We start from the raw sequence: 14,583 nt of genomic DNA, 5'->3' as shown, positions 1-14,583 counted from the left end.
AGCTGTGACGGGTGGCCCAGCGGTCCATTTAGAACTCCAGCCCCACGCTGGGACATGGTACATCCCGATAAGCTGATGGGACCCAATGCTGGTACCAGCATGTTGTTGGCTCTGTCAAAATGTCAAAATATGAATGTCAAATTGTCGGAACATCACTTGTGCAGCATGTTAAAATGGAAGCTCTGGGTGTCCTGTGGCGCTTTATCATTTATTGTGACTTCAAGGGCTTCATAAAAGCATCTAAAGCAGAGACGGAACAACTAGCATGGGTTTACGTTTAAAGAATCCTTTCATTTTGACTATAGTGTTGACTATTCTGCTGATATTCCCTTTGTTGTGTAGCAAAGTAACAGTATTCAAATAATGTCCTTTATCTCACAAAATGCTTTTGTCCAATTCAAGAGGATGAAAATCGGATCCCTGAGAATTTGAATGTTAAATAGAAAAAGAATCACGGGAATGATCACTACATATCAATGATTCACACAATACAATGTGTCCATGCACCCAAGAGTGATAGGTGCCACATTGTGCAGGAGACGGAGAGTGGATTTGAAGGTTCTTTTTCAGTAAACATTTAAAAGAGTGGGCAAGTGAACAAAAGCGTTAAGAAGGAGCTGTTTTGTTGCCCCTTTTTTAACCTAAATAGGCGGTCTGTCCGACCGAGGCCTTGGCTTCAAAGTATTACCCCACACATGAAATTACCATTTCTATCAACCGGGGAGAAAGATTATGCTTTTTGGGTGTTCTTCTGCGTTTCTTCCAGTGGATTCACTTGGTGAATGTGACACGTTTTGTGTCTCCCACCCCCTATTGAATTTAAAGGTTCTCTATTCTCAGAGTGCGCTGAGGAGAGTCCTACACGCGGGCTGAATAGACACTAAATCTTTCAAGGTTAGGACTTAACCTTCTCCCACTCTAATTCATCTTCAAACTTTAGTCTGAAACCAATCAATATCAGATGATTGGTAAACAATGTGCAGTGTCTGATAGGCAGGTACCAAGGGCCCTCAATGGGATTGCAAATGCTTTGTGCGTCCCGAGTCGCTTTTGCTCTAAAGCACTGTCACAAAAAGTGAAATTACCATTCGCTTGGAATGATGCCATTCATCTTTGTCACAGCGCCAAGCTCAGCACGCAAGCCGCTCCCCTCAAATTAATTCCTTGTTTTGCATCAGCTGAATTTGCCCAAATCCAGGAGGATGGCTCCGGCTACACCTCGCCTGCATTCTTTAATGTGGCAATTCCAGCTGATTTCACTATGCACAAGGCCCGGTGGCTTTATTTACCGCCTAATTCGCAAAGAAAAGGAAATAGATATGAAAATAAGTTGGGAAAATAAGATAAATCTGGTCGTGGAGGGGCCTACATGTTTTAAGCAGGAGAGTTAAAGTAGCATAATACACATAGCTGGCTCCTGTGAGCCGACGCTGTTGTCAATTTGTCAATTTCATGTTTGCAGGAGCTCCCGCACAAAGGTAATGTCTTCCCGGAGGCTCCTGCTCATGTAATGTAGAGGGAAAGCATTGTAGAATGAATATCTGAAGGATTCATTTGTTATCCTGCATGAGATATTCCACAAGATGTCAGGACAGGTAAAGTCTAGTTTGGAGAGAAGAGATTGTAAATAAAACACAGCCATTTATTTTCGTCTTTTTAATAAACTTGTTGATGTGTCAAAAACCAAGATTCACAAAAGAACACAATTTAAATACAACTCTTTGATTAGGAAAAAAAAAAAAAAACATACATTTGTGGAAATGGCTCTTCTTTTGGATTGTGATTGACAGAGAACAATTGAAACATTTCCACTAGGGGGCCGTGCCTTGCTGCGTCCTTCCCTCTGTCCCGCTTCACTGAAGCCTCTTCTGTTGCCGGCTCACCCAGTCCTGCCATCAGAAGCCATCCGGCATTTTAGCGGTCAGATCTTTGTTGTTTTCTCTCTCCAGCTCATGTAGATGTTATCCCAGTGTTGTTTCGTGGTGCGGAGCCCACAATGACAGCAGTGATGAGATTTTAAAGAGTGGGTTGTCCCCTCCTTTTACTGTCCTCTCCCCGCTTGACTTAAATGCTAAAAATGGATTCCGAGGCTAATTTATGGTTGTGGTGACTGTGACCACTGATTTGTGATCCTTCTATGTTTGTGTTTATGCAACATGCCTCATTTTCTTCATCTTATCTGCAGGCAGATGGACAACACGGGTTGACAGGGTTTATTTAGATGTTTGCTTTTTCCAGCACACAGTATGATAAAGTGCAATTACCGGGAATGTGGAGTGAAGCCCTGGGTCAAAGGCGTTTTCCTCCCTCGTATGAGGAGACCAAGGTCTCTTTGCTTAATTCCATGTATAGGTTTGACAGACATTGGTGGCATTTCTAAGCAAAGCAAAGTGAGGAGTTTGTACATTTTAAAGAATCTGAAGAAGCTCTTGTTTGGACGAATGTGATCAGGGATGGCAACGGTGAAAGAGAGGAGAGGACAGGGGCTGCTGGAGATGAGTGGGTCAGGCCTGAGAGACCGTTCTTCACCTCAGACACCTGCACCTCTCCACAGATCCCTCATCAAGGGCTCACTTTGTCCCCGGGCTGCACCATTGTCCGCTGAAGGGCCCTCCACACTCCAAGTGGACTCAGCCCAGCTCTCCCCAAGAGACAGACAAAACAGCGGATTCCAAAGCGCCAGCCCCTTGGCATTCCCCTGCCTTTGGGAGATAAAGAGGGGAACTTCGGCCTGATTCACTCCTCCACTCTTCATCCCTTTCCACAGTCCTCCCAAAAAACAGGAGATGAAGAGGAGGAGGAGGGAGAAAAGAGGAGACTTGCGAGGGGGTAGCGGAGGGGTGGTCCCAGGGTCACATAGTGATTAGTGAGGAGCAGAGTGGCGCTCCTTTTCCCCTTTTGGTCCTCCTCCTCTGTGGTCACTGAGAAATGACTTCCACTGGGCTTACTGGGGAGTGTGGGTGGAGAGGGAAGTGGAGGAATTATTCCCTTCTGTCTGTCTGTCTGGACTATATTTAACCTGCCTGACAAGATGAATGTTTCCAAGGGAGTTCTACCCTCAGCATAAATGAAGCCATTATACTCTGCTCTCTAGTCCTCTCCTTTTGCTTTTCATTAGAAACTGAGGGTTTATGATGAAATGTCAGGAGGACGTTCAAAATCAGGTTTAAAATACAACCTGAGCGCAAACGCAGACATGCTGGGCCGCCGCAGGCTCTGTTATGAATGTGTGCATTAACACTGCCGATTTTGCTACTTTATTTCTTCACGAGACAAGTGTGTATCTGCACTCATACGCACACTGTCACGTAGTAGATGTCAGTGGGCCACATAGTCTTTTCATATGGCACATCAAATACAGGCAGCCTCCCAAGAAGCAAACACTGGCATTTATACACGGACACATACACAAAGTTCTGGTGTGGCAAGCCGGTGCAGGCCGTAGGAGTTGGAAGTGATTAGGGAGAAATATGCCTGTCTCCCTGTAATGTCAGTAATAGGCAGCAGCACATCAAAGTCCAGGCCTGTCAGAATGATCCGGATCAAACCGGCCCCCATCTGGAAGCCATAACTGACTTTTCACTCATTTAAACACTCTTAAAACACACTGAACAGACATGGAGCTCCCGTCTCTGCTCACCACTCACCACCACTCATATCAGCACCCTGTGTGTGTGTGTGTGTGTGTGTGTGTGTGTGTGTGTGTGTGTGTGTGTGTGTGTGTGTGTGTGTGTGTGTGTGTGTGTGTGTGTGTGTGTGTGTGTGTGTGTGTGTGTGTGTGTGTGAGAGACTCTCTCACTCCCTGAAAAGTCCTCATGTATGTCTGTATGTATTTTTACATAATGGTAAGACCATGTGTTTCACATTTGTGTATTAGGATACTAATTTTTGATGATTAATGTTTTCAGTTTTCTTTTTTGGCAAACTTTAGAAGAAATAACAATCGAGAGTGAGCCACTGATCCAGTTTTGACAGTTAAAAGTGGTATCTATATATTGCCTAATGCACAGGCAGATATTTTTAAAGCAACCTAAACATCTGGGGACCATAAGAGATCAGAGATAATATTATTCTTTGTGAAGGGCATAAAAATGTGAATCAAGCACAGGTCTGTTTTTCTGCTTTAGCACAGAGTCAAAGATAAGTATCTTGTCTGTGCGATAATGACGCGGCGCATTCAGAGACAATGATGTAGAGTGCTTCCCTCTCGCCTGCTCGCTCACATCGTGTTGACCGGACTCCTGGACATATATTATCTTTCCAAACACAAGTCGGACACGGCTCTGAGTGTGTTTTAATTGGCTTTGAGCCGCTTTCCGAAAGCAAACAGCTGATGGTGGAGCTGGTGGTGCGGTGTGCTTGGTGACTGATGGGTGGCCTGCAGTCAGGGTGGGGTGAAGTCCGATTGCCTGTCTGTCCACTCCACCAACAATCACGTCCAGTACGGGACTCCATTGTGTCTGCGTGTGTGCACATATGTGCGTTTGTTTTGTACGACTGCGCGTCCGTGTGCATGCACACACCTCTGGCATACTGTGAATATCTGTGTGTCACTCGAGGGTGTTTCACATTTAAGCAGCGCACACACGCTACTGTAAAAGATCTTAACGCCTGGCAGATAGCATCTTGAGTTAAAGTGCAAGTGATTTAATACTAACAAATAAAGTAGGCATGTCAGCGGGCAGCCTCGGCCCCTGCTGCGGCCGGACAGGGAGTGGGCCTTCTCTCATATCTCCACCAGACAGGGAGACGGGGGGCCTCTGGCTCCACAAACCGCCGATGCTGCTAACGCACGCTACTTTTCATTCCCAACTTTCACACTCTTCTGTCTTTGTCAGTTTTATTTATTTTCGCTCTGTTAAAATACATTGTCCGTGGATCAGAAGTGCCAGTTCCCACTGACGAAAGATGCAGCATTTCTTTTGTTTCCTCTTCTTTTTAAACATGCATTTTATTGGCTGCTTTCGAAGGATTGCCGCAGGGGCGCACAGTTGTTGGCCACCATTGATTAGCAACCATGTCTGTTGTTGGTGTTGGCTGAAGTGTCAAAAATAAAACTTCTGTTGGATTCATGAGCTGCTGGCTAGCAGAAAATGAGAATGGAGTGGTTTGGAGAAAAGGAAGAAGGGGCGGCGAGCTGAAGGAAAAGGTTTTTTTCGGAGTCTGAGCTCAGCATATGGAGAGAAGTCCTAAAACCGATTCATTTTACAAGAACCAAGGATCTCACTCTGAACATGGCCAACTCCAGTCTCATAAAATCTATAGACATCCATTATAAAACACCCAGGCACTTATAAGTTGTTTCGCCTAAACACAGCAACGGGGCCGTCTGCTTCCAAATCCCCTCTGGAAGTGTTTGAAAAACAAAGCAAAGCTTTGCTTCAACCTCATTAACTAGTTATAATAAACAAAACAATGTGTTTTTAATGGATGGAGAGTCCCATCGCCCCCTTCCCCTCCCAGCTCTGGTACAGAGCGACTGGCCAGCGGTGGGTTTCCCATGACTGCAGCTTGCAGTGTCATGATGATGGATGGGCAAGGTTGGGGGGGCTGCCTCTTGCCCTTCTCCTTTGGGACGTCCAATGGACTGACAGGCACATTGTAGCGCCCCGACCCGCGCTGACGTACTGCTCCGCCCGCTGGCACCGCCACAGAGAGCCCCAGAAAATGCCCGCTTTTCCACTTTCACTTTGAGCATGTTTCACCTCGCACACAGTTACAGATGCGGAGAAATGGAGCATGATATGCAAGTGTGTTTACAAGAGGACGCTTGCATACAAACTCTGTAATTTTTAATCATTTACTTGATACATTGAAGTGCATGTGTGAAAATTTGCAATATTGTCATTATTTTCTAGGTGTCCTGATGAATTATGTTGAAAAGTTGCTACAACAATTGCGTTTTTAAGGGTAATGTTGAATATTTAGTGCAAATCTTTTCATGCAAACATCGCTGGTGTAGCTCTGGGTTAGCTGCTGACAGACCACCTGTACCTGTACGACCCCAGCTGGCCCTCAGTGGGAGCGACATTAGCTTCCTGATGAATAAACACCAACAGAAGCTCAGCAGGTCAAACACACACCCCTATGCCGTTAAACAAGAGTGCCACACATGTGCGTACACATCTCTCTCCGTCCATCTCTCCTTCTCCTTTTCTTTCTCTCTCTCTCTCTCTGACTCACACCACGCAGAGCTCCTCTGGAATAAAAATCTTCCCAGCTAGTGTAAAACAATCCAATAACAGCCAGCACCTCTCAAAATAAAACAATAGCTCTACTCATGCTGGTGTTGTAAAACAGCTCAGCCCATTACGTGCGCGTACGTGTGACCACTGTGTATCTGCCCTTTGGGTAATAGCAGATTTTTCCTTCATTTGGTGATTTAGGGATTATAAAAATAGAAAAGTTTGCGGTTAGTTCAGGTGCGAGTGCAAGCGTCCTTCACACTTATTCATGCGTCGGGTTTTATGCACTTTACATGCTTCTGGTTCCAGTTGTTGCAGAAGAGTGTTGCCAAGTGAGCAACATCCTTTTTGGAGTGCTCATTTTTTCCTGCCGTGGTTGCGGGCATGTTGAATGCTTCATTAGGTCAAAGGTCATTTGAATAGAAGGATAAGATATAAGACTCAGACAGACTCAGGGTGTGAGGGTGTGAGTGCCCATGACCCTTGCGACACTGTTCATCGTGTTTGTAAACAGGATGTCATTAACACTGGGAACTGGCCAGGCTCACAATGACTTTTGTCTCCTTCGGTGTGTGTGTGTGTGTGTGTGTGTTTGTGTGTGTCTAGGGAGGAGGTAGAGTGAGGGTGGGAGCCAAAGAGAGAGAGAGATGAGGTGGTGAGGTTGATACAATTTCAAATAAAACCCGTTGCATACTTCCACTGATAAATCAGCACCCTCACAGTTTTCTCAGCACTCTTGTACTTTTCTGCCCGAACAACATCCAGGTTAACTTTGCCACATCAGATAAGCACTCGCTAATATGATGAAATTGATGGCTTAGCGTGGCTTGCTGTTGTAATGCAGCGGTGGATTGTGTGAAGCTGTACTAAGTGCACTCAACTGTCAGCTCTTATTGTGGTGTCAGTCCTTCCTTCTAATTAGTGTCCTCAGCAGGCAGGAAGTGGGCCTGGGCTGGACTAATCTGTCAGTGAGGCCAGACCATCCTCGCCCTAGCGACTGTTTCCTTAGATAAACCCAGAGCCCTTTATCTAAAAAGAGTTGCGACACTCAGGGGGTCTGGGAAGCCCCTAGTGATTCTGTTATTAGTTCTTTGATTCAATTTTTTTTTCGTCTTCTTTGCATTTAATCCAGACCGGAGTGGAATTGTATGTAAAGGCAATTTTAAGATTTATTTCAGACGCAATGATAAATTATGAGGGATTTTTTTGTGTTGGATGTGAAGACAGAGGCAGTGCGTTCACATCGCGGTACTGATTGTCGTGATGACAGGTGTTGATTGAGCATGAGAGGGAGGAAGCGTAGTGAAGGACACTTCCTGGCAGACAGTTTTATCAGCGAGGGAGCGGAGGGGTCAGAGAAAGGGTGGATGAGGTTATCGCTCTCTGGTAGTCGTGTACTGTATGCGACTGGTGCAGCAAGAGCCTTCGGAGGCCTGGCAGCTGCCCAGAGTTGCTGACCAAGGTAACTGTCTCAGTCATATAAACACAGTGTGAGTTATAGCCACATGTTGGGACTATCAAGTACAGAAGTTTGTTTTGTTCTCTTCTTAGTTTATATTGTGCTGCCATAGTTCAAAAGGTCATGAAATAGGTGGAAGGGCTTTCTCCGGTATGTCCAAAAGGGACCTGAGGTTGTTTGTGTATTGTCTAAGGGCGCTAAGACATCCTGGAGAGATATCTCATGCTTGTACAGATTGCGAGGCCGTGTTTCGGGTGACTAATGTGCGAAGCAAACACCCAACTCCAGAAGCAAGACGGAGAGTTTAAAGACTTTTTTGGCTCTCTGTCACACCAGTCACAAAACAAAGTCAATTAGGCTCAGACAGGAAAAGAGAAAGTGAGAGAAGAGGAAAGGAAAGGGAGAGCGACGGGGGGGCTTTTCCTTCCCCGCTCCCTCCCTCCGTCCTTTTCTCCCTCCTTTCCTCCCTTCCTTCTCTCACCACCAGCGGGGTCCAATTCCTCCACTTGAGCGCTCAGGGCCAGCAGCGGACTGATTAGACCCACACCCCCAGCCGCGCTTCGCAGAGGACTCTGCAGCGGGACGACTTCAAATGCACCTCGCTCCTGCCACCCCAAATAAAACCTGACTGGTCCTAATGGACACGTTTTAATCTCCCTGGGTTATTTGAAGATTTCTCCAACCCGCTGCTGGCCACAGCAGAAACAAATTCCTCTCGCTTTGTTGATTAAACCGCCGCCTCTCCACCGTTGCTTATCGCCCAGCAACGAGCCGCTCTTTTTAATTAAAAGTGAGACACCACAAGTGTGCAATTAACAGCTGGTAATTATAGAGCTCTTCAGAAGTGCAACACTCCACCTTCATTTCAATTATATAATGGACAAGTGGCTATTTGATCTCCAAATTAGTGAACTCTTGTAATATTTGTTTTGTGGCAGATTTGGAGGGTTAATAGTGGCCTATGGTGGCCTCCCTCTTCCATGATTGATGCAAGAGCAGAAAGGGGGATATTAAAAACTGGAACAGTCCATCAGGAAATGCAAATCACACCTTCATGTTAATGAGCAGGCAATGGGCCTGGCTGGCCAGCCGTGGCGTTTCATGTGGGAAAAACAAGCGCCCACTCTGCCGCAAACTGATTAGTACATTTGAATTTGTAAGTTTAATTAAGTGTTTCTAATACAGATCGTTTTGGAGAGTGACACATAACATTAACTTGTTTGATACTTAATTCTGCTGCCTTTTGATTGCAAAGCAAGCACCGAGTACATTTGCAGCACAAGTGCGGAAGCATTGAGAGCAATCCCAAAGGAGGCAGAAGCCATGCACTTAATTTAAAACCTTTAACTGATAACTGATGAAAATGTATTTAATGACCAATGCACTCTTTGAGTGTATAAAGCGGAACACTTGTTCAGTTTTAATTACAATTGATTTCCATCTATGTACATGGCTGTGGCATTGTTAGTTTGGAGTTAGCATTCTTTCACTCAACGCAGCCCATCAATATGAAAAAAAAGTGGACCTTGATTGATTTTTGGCTACACGAGACCATGCAGTAGATTCCAATGAGGCAATTATTAATTGGCTGCAACACTTGTAATGTCTTTGGGGGATGCTTTCCATTCTGGCACTTTTTTTTACCGGATTGTCAATGTATCAAGTGGTTCAAAAGAAGTTTAATCTTTGTGCTGTTGTGATTTGTAATTGCTTTATTTCCCTAGTCAATATAGTTATTTTAAGATGTTTTTCTTGGTGGTATACAGTATAAGAGGCGGCATTGCACCGTGCTGCCTCGTTAAGATTTTATATAAAACTCTTTAAATGTATGCACTGTGTTGAAACTTTCTGCATTTTCATACAGTACATAATTATTCTGAAATGAAGTCAGTGTTTCTTTACACTGAGCTAATATGATGTTCGACACAACAGATTAAGCCATGGTAAAAAAAGAAAAGAAGATACCAGGCTTTAATGGATCACATTTGCTCAGTCAATAGAGCTGTCAAATATAGAGAGATGCACCACTATTGTGGTGAAATGTAAGTCCGTCGTAGCAAAGATTAAACCACACTTGTAGAAATAATGCCATATCAAATGCATTAGTGTAAGAGACCTCCTGATAATCTGTTTCACGTTATGCTTGACATGTTCAGGCAATCTGTCATTAATTCCGCAGGCATGCCACTCCAAATATGTACAAAACAGGAAAACCAAAGAGAGAGAAAAAGCATGAAGTCAACAGTCTCAAGTCACTCAAGCCCTTTGGAATTTTTCATTGGTGAATATTGGCAGCTCATTGTGAAATAAACACCAAGTATTTAAATTCAAACCAGGTCATTATGGATGGTTCTTAAACAAAATGTCAGTCATTAAATGAGGCCATGTGGCTCTGCTTAGAGTCCCCGTTTGTTTGAATTAGGAAGAAGAAACGGGGGATTTCTGTGATCCTTCTCATCTGTCTGAATGACACACTGAGCACTCGTTACAGGACCGCATTTCCCATCCACCCCCTGAGTAGGACCGGTGATGTGCTTTGGATTGCGTCTCTATGTCTGTGTGTGTGTGTGTGTGTGTGTGTGTGTGTGTGTGTGTGTGTGTGTGTGTGTGTGTGTGTGTGTGTGTGCTTGCTCGCGTGTGTGATGTCAGTCTAATCTGAGTTGTTGTTACTGTCATGTTCCTCTCCTTCCCTCATTGTCCTTCTGCATTCCCACCTCAATCTCACTGTCATTTGGCAGCTGTCACTCTCCATTTGTGTCCACCCTCGACCCTCCTCCCCACACATGCACACGGTTACACACACCACACTCACATTCCCTTTCAGGCATAGCATGCAGGTAAGAATACAAGTGTGTGCTATTCTAAATGTGAATAGTGCAAAATATAAGAACATTATTGGAAGGAAGTTTTTTTTATTTTTTAAATTCATTGGTTTATCCGAAGAAGTTAAAAACATTAAGTGTCCAGTGTTTATACAATATGTGTATTAACTATTAGCAATTTAAAGATATTAATTTAAAATTGCATCATCTGTATAAAAGAAATGTAAGTATAAATTGCATGATTACAAACTTTAAAAAATTGTTTCGATACCACGAGGTCTTAACATTCAAATGTTACAACTCTGAAGTGGCAGGTGAGGCTGAATGCCCTTCTCAGTATCGACAATGACCCACAGTGTTCATGAGCAGACTCCCATGCAGAGCTGTGTAGTGTATTACACACAGAGACAACAATCCCCATACAATAGCACAATCCTTCTGTATTGCCCAGTTATATCACCTCCTAAATAGAGGGAAATTGACATCCATAACAAATAACATAAACAGCTTCAGTGCTCCGAGGGGGATTTTGTTGCTCGGGGCGTGGGGCTGAATGCTAGCCTTCCAACAATCATTAAACAAACATCCTCTCCAGGACCTTTCCATGCCCGGGTCTATTCCACATGTCACACTGTGGTTTGGAAAGTCTCAGCAGCCGCGGACATTATTGTATGTAACAAGTTCGGTAACAAAGTTAAGGTGGAATTGGCCTGCTGCTGTGGTAGTGCTTGAGGCAAGCAGACCCTGTGAGTGGAAAAGAAACCCTCAGACAAAGTCTATTCATATCCAAAAATATTAAATGGAGGATGTCAGGTTGGTAGTAGGTGGTCAACTTGTCACATTAGAAAATACTCCTGCTTTCCAATGGTTAGTGTTTCTCTCTTTACCAAACACAGACCTTGTTTCTGATTGAATTCAGCTTTTTAAAGGAGTACCGGTACCTTCTGTGGTAAATCTGGACGAGGCTTGTTCAGCCTGTATATGCCTCAGAGTTGTGCAAGAAGGGGGTTTTCTGAATTCATGTGAACCATTGTGCATGTTAAACAATACCCGTATTGATAACCTCTGACCTGCCACTGTAGTGCCACAACGGCTCTTTTTCAACAGTTTCAAGTGGCAGCCGGAGGTTAGAGAAAAGATTCATGAAATGAATCCGAGCAAAGCAATGGAAGCTGATGCTTTTTAAATGTCTAACGGTTTCCCCAAAAAGAGAAGCTTGTGAAAGGAGATGCAAGAGCTATGGAGATTTAGTAGCATCCTGATTATACACTCAATCTATTTAAATTGTGTACTGAATGTGTATGTTTCTCTGTTGCATCACAGAATATCTGTGTGTGTGTGTGTGTGTGTGTGTGTGTGTGTGTGTGTGTGTGTGTGTGTGTGTGTGTGTGTGTGTGTGTGTGTGTGTGTGTGTGTGTGTGTGTGTGTGCGTGTGTGTGTGTGTGTGTGTGTGCATGTTCATGTTCATGTTCCTAGTCGTGTCTGTTGTTGCCCGTGTGTGTTCAAGGTGTCCAAGTGATGAGTTTGAGTTTGTCAGATGCCTCAGCCCCGAGTTGAGGGCCATTTGTCATTGGTGGGATTCATTATACTTGTCCCTAACCCCCTCCCCCTGTTGGGCAGTGTGATCACCACTGACCCCCTGTGACAACCACAGCACCTTCATTATGTCACCGCAGCCACCCTGTCACTACAGCAACTCTCTAACTGTCTGGGTGACACCCCTGGGTGGGATTCCAATCTCTCATCTGGAGGCCTGCCTGTCTCTGAGCTTGTCACTGTGTGTGTGTGTGTGTGTGTGTGTGTGTGTGTGTGTGTGTGTGTGTGTGTGTGTGTGTGTGTGTGTGTGTGTGTGTGCACGTGTGTTCCAACATTGGTCTTTGGTTTGTGTTTTTTTTCACGTGATTATTTCTTAATAAATCAGTATGTACTTTTGAACACTTGATTGCTTTGTTGGTCAGTTCAGTTTAGTTTCCTGTGTCTAACAGATTGTCTGAATTCTATTAATATATTCACCCATCTGGCTCCACAAACAGGTGCAAACAACACTATTCTATTCCAGCTTTTGCACCATCTCATCTATTATCCCGTAACAATAATTTCAGGCACATAAACTGACTCCTAAATTAATTGAATTATTTCCCAGTAGGTGTTATGCACAGTAGTTATATGTATATGTTTTGGTTATCCATTCCCGTGCCATATTATCATATTCTCCTTCCCAATGGGATCATTTCAGATAACACACTGGACACTGTTATACTATTACCTCTCCCCCTATTTTCTAATCAGCAATTATTCAATTATGTCCCATTACTTGGAGGGTGTTGCCAATGTCGTCGCCCTGGGCGTTTAGCCCCTGCTCTCTGTCAAGGGGAGACCCCAAGGGCCCCGCGGAACGCCTGTGATTAGTGTTGCGTCTGCAGAGAGGTGACAGAATCCCTCTTCAAATATTTTGTCTTCATTTTACGGCTCCGAGATGCAATTACGGAGCAGCAGTTCATTACGGCAGCACGCGGCGCTTCATGTTTTATGCATGCTGCCTCATTTAGGGCCTTTATTAACGAGCCAGCTCTGACCAGGCTGCTCGGGACTTACACTACAGGCTGCGCTATGGCCACCGCCGCCTTCGCTCGCCGGAGGTTGCGCGCCGGCAATATGAGTAAGCGAGTAAACGAAATAGAGTGAGCGAGATGGAAAATAAAAAAGAGAAATGTGATTGAGAGAAAAGTGAATGAAGCGAAGTGTGTGTGTGTGTGTGGTCAGTGTAGTGGTCACTTCACCGCCGTGCCCTCTTTATTCCAGCCGCCGGCCTCATAGCGTGGCTCTAGAGTGGTGAGACCGGCACAGGCTGCCTTGGCTTTAAGGCAGTAGATTGAAGGGGTGGGGGCAGCAGGGGTGACTAACTGCACCTCCCTCAGCAGAAGAAACTCCATCTGCATCCAACATTGAGACAGATGAGGCCAATTTGGCTCCTTAAATATCTGGGCTGTGATGGATGTTGGGTGGCTGTGCACAGTGAGAGGTTCGTAGAAAGGGTGTGAAGGGAACAGGGGACGGAGAAGGGAGACAGGTGAGAAAGAGGGAGACATCCAGGGTACAAAAGAAAGAAAGAATTAGGGAGGAAAGAAGGGTGAAGGAGACTCAACTCTGTGCATGAGTGATTTGAATGTATCGCTTGGATTGATTTATTTACTGTATTGGCATTTCTGCCTTATATTTTAATATACAAAGCTGATGCAGAAAGTTGGGAAAGAAAGTGAGAGTTTCCAAGACTTTAATACAGTATGATATAATGTGAGTACATTGGACATGAGTTTTGTAGGCCATATGACGTAGATATTGTAATGTGATCAAACCCCCAGACCAAATTAAACCACAGGGCTGACGACAAACAGCACGATGTGTTACTGCCTGATACCAGCAGACGGTTGACAATGGCTTTACAGGTTTCAATTCAGCAAAGCTAAAGTTAATGCGCCGTAGCCAGAAATGTGTGTAGCCATAAATTGTCTGTTTTTCTGTTGGGAGGGTGGCCTACAGCATTACACACTCAATGCCCACCAGGCTTTTCTTTCGGGTTCAGTGTTTATACAGTGCACAATGCAAACATATCTTGACATGGTTATTGATTCACAGATATACAATTTGGATTCATGCATCTGATCTCAAACCGGTGTGCCTGATTATTAATGTCAAACACTTGGCAGGCTGAGCTCAAGGTTGCTTGCATGATTGACAAAATAAAAACATTAAACATACAAATAGAAATTTCAAGTAGTCGGGTTGCATTTACCTGCAATTTTTGCCCAGCTTTAACTGAGCGATGGCCTTCCCGCTGCAGACCACAGCTCCCATCTGCACTGCAGATCCGCCCCCTTTGATAAGAACTAGCATCCTCAGGCCTGCATAAATATTTGATCAAGTATAATGGAAATTGTCAAATCAATCTAATTGTGTAATACATTATGAAGACATCAAGCTTAAACAAAGCGCATATGCTATCATTTCTTTTAACGACTGGGACAGCCCGGGCCGGGTTGAGTCGGCGGTTGGGTACCCAGGGGGCCTTCCACAGGGCTGGCAGCAACCACTCTGGATATACGTCTCTCTCTCTCTG

At 44.6% G+C, this 14,583-nt stretch overlaps 1 protein-coding gene across 1 annotated transcript in view; it reads left to right on the top strand.

The window, feature by feature from the left end:
* The window catches only part of mecom (MDS1 and EVI1 complex locus), a gene marked incomplete at both ends in the record, with an annotated part of 126,873 nt that overhangs the window by 18,816 nt on the left and 93,474 nt on the right, over window positions 1-14,583 (top strand). The gene's annotated exons all lie outside the window — the stretch shown is intronic.

Source organism: Taurulus bubalis (assembly GCF_910589615.1).
Source record: "Taurulus bubalis genome assembly, chromosome: 10".
Classification (NCBI taxonomy): Eukaryota; Metazoa; Chordata; class Actinopteri; order Perciformes; family Cottidae; genus Taurulus; species Taurulus bubalis.
The sequence above is the reverse complement of the archived record's forward strand: the minus strand, read 5'-3'. Positions and strand labels throughout refer to the sequence as shown.